This window comes from Herpailurus yagouaroundi, unplaced genomic scaffold (assembly GCF_014898765.1).
Source record: "Herpailurus yagouaroundi ecotype Mexico unplaced genomic scaffold, PumYag 210, whole genome shotgun sequence".
In the NCBI taxonomy this organism is placed as follows: domain Eukaryota; kingdom Metazoa; phylum Chordata; class Mammalia; order Carnivora; family Felidae; genus Herpailurus; species Herpailurus yagouaroundi.
In genome coordinates this window covers 3,013,606-3,024,874 of record NW_024412441.1, presented here as the reverse complement: position 1 = coordinate 3,024,874, position 11,269 = coordinate 3,013,606, and positions in this window count along the sequence as shown.

Genomic DNA, 11,269 nt, shown 5'->3' with positions numbered 1-11,269 from the left:
TACCAGTGGTCCCAGGATCTTGCTTCTTTCCCAACTGATAGAAATGCCCATCATTGTGACAGTCAACATTTAATATACATTTGCTTATGTTTGTGGGGATTCCACTTCCGTCTCTTGATCTGACTGGTGTTTTGGAACCAGTATCATACTGCTTTCACCACTGTTGTTTGGTGATGCATTTTGATAACTGACAGTGTCAGTTCCTTCCCCAATACTCTTTCCAAATTCTTATTTATTCTTGCCCATTCTTCTTACTTAGTTTTGACAGATGATCATTAGAATGACCAAATCAAAAAAGTTGGATTTTAACTGGAATTATGTATGGCCATGAATTATGTATAGCTGTGAATTCGTTAACGATGAATATTTTGCATTTTTTACAATGATGGGTCTTCCAATTCAAGAGAAATATGTCTCTCCATTTATTCAAGCCTTTTTTTTTTTTTTTAATGGCTCAATAAAACTTTGTTGTTTTCTTCGTTTCTGTACATTTCTCCTTAGGATTATTTTATTTTTATATATTTTTTATATTTTATATTTCACATATTTTGTATTTCACATTTTATGCATATGGTGGTTTCCAGTTGAAATTAACTTTATTTTAAGTGATATTTTCCCAGTGAGTCCCACCTGGTACTTAGCTTTCTCTTTGTGCTGTACAAGTGAAGGTTTGAGTTCAAGTATTTTCAAATAGTGAATTCATTTTTTCATAACTCATGGTTTTGATGCTATGGATTTGATAAATATAAAATCTTATGTTTCACATTATGGTCATTTGTCCTTATCCCTGCCACTCCCTATTCCTTTTATCACAATAACTAACAGAATCTGTCATTGGCATTTATACAAAAATTGCTTGTCAATTGAACATTTTATCAATCATCCACCCAGAAGTATACCATGAACATGAGTTTAACACCATTCAAACAGTTACAAGTCACTTGAAATTAATTTTTGAAGGAAAAAGCTATTTTCTTTTTCAAGCATATAGATAGAAAGAATTTTCTGTATTGTGTCTGGCAAGGTAACAGCTCCTTCCTTGAAAAGAATAATCTAAGCAATGAAAGGTAAAGCCAAAAGAAAATCACAAGATCTTGAATTAGAAAATATAAGTAGAAAATATAATAGATATAAAAATAATTCAGATCTGTACAATATACCCATTCTTGTATCATATGTATATATTATAGGCTTAGTTTGTATAATTGGCAGAAAAATGTTGCGTAAGTCAGAAATAACATTACAAATTCTCTTTGTTTCTATTTGCAAAATTTCGGGACTTAACAAATGTTTCTTTTGCTTCATGTACTGTCATTGCTTTTCATGTTCACGTGCTATTCTATTCTTAGCCCCAATGCAAGACACCCTTAACAGATACCGTCCTGGAGAAGGTCCAGGGCTCTGAGATAGAAGTTATCCCCATTAATCATTGTAAACAGGGAGTTCTGGGATGAAATTCTTTCGAGTGTCATATGTGTTATAATACGACTAACCTAAAATGATCGCTTGTGACTTCCGTTTGTAAAACTGTAACACCTTCCGGGTGAGGATGTTGCCCCCAAAATAAGAAGTATCCACAACGAAAGTTATGTCACGTTAGCTGGTGTAGAGCTTCAATAATCCCATGGTGTTCTCTAAAAGATGATCAATTATAGCTTCTGGAAACCAGCATGCTTTTTAATGTTTCACATGGCAAAAATAAAATCCCTCTCTTCCTTTATTTGTCTAGTGTGTATCCTTCTGCTTCTCTTGATGATGTTAATGAGTAAAACGAACTGCACTTTGATAGCTGGTTTCAAAAGACCCATTTAAAAAAGATCTCCACTTCTGAAGTGGGATGCCGATATTGTCTCCCCTCTGATCTACCATCGGAAAACAAGTTAACAAAACATCCGGAGAAAATGTTCCTCATATTGTATCAGGGAGGTTGTACAATTTCCACGTTGAAGTGGGCTGGGGGTGGGGGGAAGGGTCCGCAGCTCCAAGCCGAGGCAAAAGAGACTCCCGTGGAGTCAACGACACACTTATCTTTGAGAACTTGAGGTTAGGTGGCTTTAAATTAAATATTAACATTCAAAAAAAAAAAATGAGGTCTGTGGTGGTTGTCACTACACAGAGGAGTCCTAAATTGGGCTGTGGCCCTGAGGTCCCAGCTCCATTGCCAGACACTGCAGTGAGAGAGGGCGAAGCAGTCTGCCTGTAGAGGGAGCTGGGTTCGGAACTTCGTTTTCCTCTGACGTATTTTGGCTGATTAATAGGCTGACACTAATTTAGGTCTCAAAAGAGTAGAATGTTCTGTAACAGGACGCAGAAGGAGGGGGGTTGGGGGCGTGGAGGGGGAATCACAGAATGTGGGATGCCTCAGATTTGGGCCCAGGGAAACTCAGGGCATATTTTAAAGACCTTACCCGCTGGCAAATCGAGGATGAAAAAGCCAGTGCCTGAAACAATTAATTTTGCTAATCATGCAATCTAAATTGTCACACTTAAGTATCTCAGTGTTGACCTGTTTAGACAATACGCCTTAATCCACAGGGGAGTAGTTTCAGTAGATCATGTTTAAGTTAGCTAATTAATATCAAAAGCAGTGTGGAATTGACTAACAGGTAATTTAATCAAAAGATAATTAAAACTATTGAAATTTATAAATTATTATTTAATTAATATTAGTTAATATTATAATTTTCAAAGTCTGAATTATGCTGATTAAGGGTTCTCTCATAAATACCACTGAAAATTAATTACAAATTAATATAATCTGCTGAACATCCTCTTAATGGACTTCCAGCTATTCTTGACTTTTGCAATAAATAAACATTAGACCCCATACTGCATCCCATCTTTCTGAATGCATTAAGTATTCTGGAAATATTGAGGCCATTAACTCCTTGGATTTCTAAGGGAATTCACACACACAATAGCACCTTTAATAGCAGAGAGATTCATTCTTTTGTTGGGATTCGAGGTTTAAGGGCACTGGGGCTGGATGAAGGTTCTGAGGGTGAAGCCAGTGTCTATTTGGCTCCTCCATCTATGTGGCTCAATCTAGTCCCTTCCTAGTCTGCTTTAGAGAAACTACCAGAAAACATTTGGGCAGGAGGGTGCGGGAGACAGTTCTGATATGGAACGTTGCCCTGGGCCCTTTGCTTCTCTCTGTGCTTTGCTACAATCCTTGCCTGTGGGTGACTTCATTAAGAAGGATGTGAAGGGATTCAGGTGGGTGTGACTGGAGAGCTGTGAACATCAGATATTGTCGAAGAAACCCAACAGCCTATGATAGGGTTCTGTTCTATTTGCCGAGAATATAGAGAAATAAAGGGAAAGTAGGGGGTGGAGGGGGTGGGAGGTGGGACTAGATATTGTCTCCCCTCTTATCTACCGTAGGAAAATAAGCTAACAACAAATCCGGACAAAATGTTCTTCATATTATACCAGGGCGTTGGCAACACTTCCATACTGCGATGGGCAAATACCCTCAAGAGCCCTGGAACACTGTGGAGACAACTCTTTATTGCTGTTTCTCCCAGTATTTAATTTTTTGACTGTTAAGGGATCTAGAAAGAGAAATGGAAACCAGAAAGCTGAGCCAAAGGGAACTCTCTTTGGTCATTGAGGATTTGTGCTATTAACCTTTCCTAATAAACTGAACATGTAGGGCCTTCCCCCTCCACCCACCCTCAGCGTATAGCATCTAGCACATTGGGGGTGCCCTGTAAATGTACAGTGACCTCTCTGCCTATATTTATGAGGTACTTAGATGCCGAATGGGATGTCACATAACCTAATACAACATAGAGAAGCCCCTGGCTGAAACGTATGTGCAGTAAAGACAGATTTACAGCTGCCTGGGGTTTCCTTTTGAATTTCCAAGATTTATCTGAGCTTAAGGTCTCCACATTAGTTTACACTGCCAGAGCATTCTTCAGAATTCACGCTAGAGCAGGATCTTGGGACTAGTGCTGAATTTCCTTTGATGAACATATGCTTTTGGTCTCTTGTTTTCTCTGGAGACTGTGATTGAAATTGAGGGTTATGGTCTTCATTTTGTTTTAGTCATTGACTCTGGACCACTATCAAAATGCTCTTTCTTAATTGGAGCATTTTGGGGAAGCTAATGAAGGAAAAATCTTGTCCCTTAAAAATTGAATCACAGCTGCAGATAAGACTGACATATTCAGTTCTTAGAAAGAGGCAATCAATGTTGCATGCGTCAGGTGAGTTCATTTCTCGAGCTCAGCTTTAATAGCTTATAAAGAAGATTGATTAAGTTCTTGTCTGATAGATCAATAGCAGAATGAAACGGAGCTTCCCTCCTTCCCTTCTAAAATGTGGATTCCCGATATGCTTAAAGGCAGAGAAAAGGCAAACATTTGTGCATTGCTTTTCCCTCCAACTTATTATTAACGGCAGCTATTATAAACAGGCACAATATTTTTAAGTTACCTATGTTGCTTTATTATTGTATATTCAACATTTGAGAAAGCTCATTAATTTAGTCAACAGTCTATTTCTTTCTGCTTCTATAAACAATTTTGGCCTAGATAAAAATGAAAGTGGTAACATTGAGAACTTAAGGAAACTTTATGGATTTAAACCTTGAGACTCCAAGTCTGCTATCTGTTCTGTGTAGTGAGTATCAGCAAATAACTGTATGAAATCTTGAGTTTTGTACATTTCTGTTGTATGTTTAAGATAGAATTGTAAATTTTTTGTTAAAGTTAATCATTTTCTTTGATTATGTTATGAATATAAAATGCATATGCATAATATATTTATGTACATATTCCTCAATTCAGTTAATTTAATTTACCTACTTTCAGATTTTTTTGTTCTCTTTTTTGTTTTCTTCTCTTTAGTCTATGGAATCGTGGCAAACTATAAAGCGTGTTGATTAGGAAGATAATTATCAAATGTTTTCCAACAAAGATTAACTTGCCTTTATCTATAGAATATTTTTAATTGCCATATTTCTAATTCCTTTAATATACTGGGCAGGTTTTTTTTCTGCTTCTTAAAGTAAAAATTTACATGTAAGTAAAAATATATTGAATGAACAGATTTAACATAAGATGTTGGACAGTATTCTGAGGTTAAAAGTGGTTTCTTCTGAGGTTAAAAGTGGTTTGTTACGTATACAAGAAGCTTTCCAGACGGGTGAAATCATTCTTTTTCTACCGACTTTGCACCATCTCTCTCTCTCATTCCCTCTCTCTCTCACTCTCTCTCTCTCTCTGTCTATATATATATATATACACACATATATACACACACACACACACACACACACACACACACATATATATATATACATATAGTTTTTCATCTCCCATTAACCTTTCTTTCTTTTTGAATTTCAAATAAAAATGCTAATATTCTTCAGGTACAGTGTTTCTCAAATTTCAGGAGTGTTTTGAGAACAAGTCAACCAAGTTGGGCGTACAGCCCCTATACAGTCTCTAGCTCTGCCTTTTTGTTTTTGTTCTTGTTTGGCTTTGTTTTTAAGGACCAGGACGCCTTCTTGGCTGCATTTATAAAATTGTAATAAATAATTGAAAGTTCAAAGGATCTTATTTTGTTTTTTATTATTATTTCTAAAGTTTATTTTGAGAGAGAGGGAGAGAGAGCGCACATGGGGGAGGGTCAGACAGAGAGGGAGAGAGAGAATCCCAAGCAGTCTCCACACCCAGCACAGAGCCTGACAAGGGGCTTGACCTCATGACTGTGAGATCATGACCTGTGCTGAAGTCAAGACTCAACCAGCTGAGCCACCCGGGCTCTCCCAACTTCTCAAGATTTTAAAGGAAAGAAATACTTTGAACTCTCAGAAATAATTACTTTAAATAACAGATAGTATAACTTATTGTTCAGCATTACATGTAAATGATCATTATATTTTAACTGAAATTGATAGCATAGAAAAAAATGTTTTATTTTACAACAAAGGCCTCTTTCTGGCACAGTAAGAGCAAGCATGCAACTTTTAATTATATATAACTATTGAATTGTTATTAATAGCATACATATAGTAATATGATAGGGAAATATTTAAGATTCAGCTCCTTTCAAGGTCTCAGTGGCTTGGTAGCTATAGGTAATTTTATATTTACTTTGGTACTCTGTCTTGTCGAATAACTTTTCAGATAGAAGTCATTAGTCTGATGGTACAGCGTAAGGCTTATGTTACTAATGTCTTTTAAAAGCCATCTTATATATTGTAAATTTCTAATTTAAAAAGGCTCAGGGTGCCTGGCTGGCTCGGTTGTTAGAGCACGTGACTCTTGATCCTGGGGTCGTGAGTTTGAGCCCCATGTTAGGTGTAGATATTACTTTAAAAAATGTGAATAAAACAAGGCTCAAGAAATAAAACATTGACTCTACAGGAGAATGTCTTTGCTTTCTCCCTTAGAATATGTGACAGAAGAGAAATATGACAAAGAAAACTGTTTTATAATTTCATAGATGCTTTTATTTCTGTTTAATTTGAGCAGCTTATTGTCATGTTTTAATTAACATGAATTAGAATATGAATAGTGATTGTGGGTATATTTTAAGGCCAGCATTTCATGATTACAGCTTTATATTTTCTCTGCTTAGAAAGTTTTATTAAAATGATGTTGAGGGTAGATCTTTTGGTAAGTGTTGTTATCACTAAAAACTAGTAATATAGAGTTCAGTAAGAAACTTTTGGAAGCAATGCCTATGTTCACAGCATATTGTGGTGGTGGTTTTATGGGTGTACTAAACTTGTCAATTTGTATACCTTAAATATATACAGCTTTTTGTATGTAAAAACAAGATATAAATGAACTCCTTTGACAATGGGCAAAATATTCTGCGTGGATGTTTTTTAACCTTAGCCGAGCCATTAATCTTTTTACTATAAATATTTTGTAACTCTCCTTATTATCTTGAGTAGAAATTCATATTTAATATAACTTGGTATATACATAAGTTGTTTTAAAAATCAACATAATTCATTAATTATAATGATAAAAGAAAGGATTATGGATTTATGATAAAGTACTATGTATCTTAGGATGTGAATGCTTGGGAGCACTATACCAGGAGACGGAACAAAGTTAGCCAAAACTTGCTGTAATGTATATGAGGGCCATGACTCACTGCTGCTGGTACAGCATGATGTGTTGACTATTCAGACAAAGGAGTGGCTTTGTCATCAGTGAAGTGCTGTACCAAGTGAAGAATAACTCTCGGTAAAGTGATAAACAAAACAGTGTGGAATCTTCCCTGGATTACATGATGGTTGGATTCCCACAATATTCAGTTCATGTGAAATTTGTGGCAGACATGCTTTGTGTTGATGTGTAAAATGGAGTTATTCCCTAGGCTCAAATGATTATAAATGGGGCTTTCAACTATATGAATGTGTTGTAAGACAATGGAAAAGTACTCGGGATGTAGGTTAGTTTTTTGTTAGGTGTTAGAGTGACTCACTTATTGCAAGATACTTAGCATCCTGGTCTCCACCCACTGAATGCCAAAAGGATCCTCTCCATCACTGTACCTACCAAAAATGTCCCCACATTTTCCAAAGTGACTCCTAGGGCTTTCCAGTGGTAAGCACGTAATTATGAGTAAGCACTACTATCCTACGTGAAGAAGAAAGATAAGTGGCCCCTACTCCAAGCTAAGTATCATTGAGTCTTTACTATTTGGGTTCAATTACAATAAGTAAATGGGCTAAAATCATAAAAATATAAAATATGATCTTTGTCAAAAGCTTGATTTTGGATGCTAAGGTACTTGAAAATATAACAGATCTTCTAATGAGAATATGACCATTTCTAGATTTATAATTTTTAGGAGAAAAATTATTTTTATTGGGAAATTGTACTAAAAATGTCCTTCAAAATTAGGTAAGAAATTATCATAACCTCAACCAAAGACATGCCTGAACTGTGAGCTGAAGTGAGAAGGACAGTAAGACAAAATGGACAGGGTTTGTGCTTTGGTGCTGGGGGAGAAACCCAGTCATAGTGGGATACAAGTGGGATTCATTGTGCTTTGAAGAAACAAGTTTTGGTTGTAGCAATAGGCTTAATAAAATGGCCTGTCTGGTCCCTTTTCAGAGGATTTGGAAAAGCCAAATAGCTCTCATCTCAAACTGAAGAAATCTGAGATCTATCTGTGCCTTATAAAGAGAAGTGACTGTGGAGCAGGAAGGCAAAGGATCAAATTCCAACCTTAATGTTTCTCCTTTTCCTTGGTGTAGGACCCAAATTCCTCTATCTGGATTTTTAGGTTCTGCACGATTTTGCTTCATTGACTTGTCCTGCCTTATTCCCCGCCCCTGTATGTGTGCTGTGCTCACTGTTCCCTCCAGTGCCTTCTTCTTGGTGGGTCCCCCAGCACTTTGCCTCTCCTGTCCCACCCATCTCTTTAAGGTGACAATATCTGCTCTCCTGTAATTGTACTGGCAAAGCTGAATTGCTCTCAGATTATTTCCTGGATGCTAGTTTTATCTTCCCAGCTACTAGATTGCAAGCCTTCTAAAGGAAAGGATCACATCATAAGTTTCTTTGTGTCCTTTGCAGGGTTCAGGGAAGGGCTGGTCACCAGTGGCTGCTGGGTGAACAATTAGAAATTAATCAATTGGCTTGGCCTGAGAAAGCATATTTCAATTGATATTTCTTCAATTTATAGATATAGTCTTGTTTTTAAAAAGTCTTGTTTTTAAAAAGGTCCTCATAAGATCTCATGTTTTCTTATATCTGATGGTAATGGAAATATCTCACTTCAAACCTATGAAAAAATGAATTCCTATCAGTATAAACTTCCATCCTCTTTTAAGGAATATGTTTTCATTGCAGTCAAGATGTTAGGTCTCTCTGGGAATTAACTTCTGTCTTACTCCAGTGTGACAATGCCATCTATGAATCTCTCTAAGAGACGCCTGCCTTGCCACATCTCCTAGGGTCATGATCCAAAGGTCACTAAGTGGTAGCTATAGGGCAACATTAATTATTCTCAGGAATGTCTTTCTACAGCAGAATCTGAAGTTCAGAATTAAGAAGACATCCTTTGCTCATGACATCTTGTTTCATTTGTGTTATTTAATTAGAGATAGCCTTGTATTATTAAGGACTCCTTCCCTGGATCAGATGCTATTTCTTTTCTTAAAGCTCAGTCCCCCAAAACAGCTATATTCTACAAGTATCAATTCTCTTTTGTGAGAGCCCAACAATATTATTTTCAACTCTCCTGGTTGACTGATTAATTTTATGCCATTTGAAATCTTTGATATAGTCACTTCAAGTCTTAAAAGAGGAACTTGACTTTAATTCCATAAACTTGTATAGAAGTTTATCCTTTTAAAGTTGTCAGATTATTCTTTACATTTTACATTTGTTATTAATAATGATTATATTATATGTATATATTGTATATGTATGTGTTTCTGTATATATGTGTATGTTATGTGAATATAGATATGCTTGTAATATCTCAATAAAATTTTAAACAGTGCTCCTCATTTATTAAACTTAATAAACTAAATATTTATGAGTGCCTACAGTGTTCCACTTATCTACATATTAGAAATACAGAAGAGAGTAGACAAAAATCCCTGCCTTACATTGTAGTGGGCAATACAAACAATAACTTACATTTGAGAAGGGAAGACAGAAAATAAGATAAATAACTAAAATAAAGCAAAAAGGAGGATATGAAACATCAGAGTTCTTAGTTTTGTTTTGTTGAAATTTTAGGTAGGAAAGGTAGGGAATAAGAGAGTGACTTTGAAATACAGGCCTGGAAGAGGTAGAGGAAAGAGCCTCATGGACATTTGGGGAAGAACATTACAGGCAGAAGCAGAGGCAAGTGCAAATATGTTTGCCCACCGCTTCTATTTGGTTGATTTTTTTTAATATATACTTTTAAAAATTTATTTATTTTGAGAGAGAGTGCGCATGCACATGAGTGTGGGAGGGGCAGAGAAAGAGGGTGAGAGAGAATCCCGTGCAGGCTCTGTACTGTCAGCACAGAGCCCTACACAGGGTTCGATCCCATGACCACGAGATCATGACCTGAGCTGAAATCAAGAGTCAGATGCTCGATCGACTGAGCCACACAGGGACCCCTATTTGGTTGATTTTTAATTAGGAAAGTGTCTTCAAATTCCAGTAATGGAAGACCGGCATAGGTAGTAGGGAAAGTATTGGACTGGAGTTTTCTATAGTTTTGGGTTCTTGCCTCACTTCTACTAGTGAGTAGAAATTTACTGAAATCGTGATAAGATTTTCCTATGCATTGTCTCACTTAATATTCACTACAGCCCTAATAATTAGGTGCTATTATTCTAAATACATAGAAGTATAAATGAAATTTCAGATTAAATAATTTAAATAACTTGCCCAAAGTCTTACTGCCAAACAGGAAAGGAGCCCTAACTCAAGCATATCAGATGTACTATGGCTCCTGATCCCAATCTCACAGGCTTCCTTCTAAGACAGGTTAAAACCTTAAGTCCTTAATCACTGTGGCCAAGAGAGGAGTTCTGATAAACTGGTGGGAAACTTTCCAGGAATTGTACTCATTTCACCCAGGTGAGGGTTTCCTTGTTTTAAGGCCTTTATTGCCGAGTTTTTCCCTATTTGCTTAAAGTTATTTTCTACGTGCTTAAAGTGAGACTATAAATATTAAGACAGGTTTTTTGCTGCTGTTCTTTGTCTCTTTTTCTGTTTCCCTTTTCCCTTTCTCCTCCTCAGACCATCTGCATTTCCGCCTCCCCTACTGTGTCACTAATGCTAATAACCTATGTGCATGCTTCTGCGACTTTCTACATGTTCATATAATCACATATAAACATATCTATTCCCATTGCTTTACAAAAATTGGATTGCAGTATATGGACTTGGACTTCTCTGCATGTTGTAACAAGACATTGGGGAGAAAGATCCCTCCAATGTGGTTGTTCTTCAACCATTTCCCTGTTGAAGGCATGTTTGTTTGTTTGTTTCCAATTCTTTGTGTTTCAGTAAACATGCTTGTTACCTACTGATGCTTTTATTTTTGAGATTCATTCCCAGAAACAGGATTACTGGAACTAAGGTATATATAATTTTAATTTTTATAGGTCTGTCTGGATTATTTTCAAAAAGTTCTGGAACAATTCACATTTACAGCTTTCATTGTTAAATGAAACCATTTTTCTGAATCCTCACCAGAAGTAAGTGGTTACTTCTCTTTGTAAATTTTTCAAATCTGATGGACATGAACTATCTCATGGAATTTACATTTTCCTGTCTGC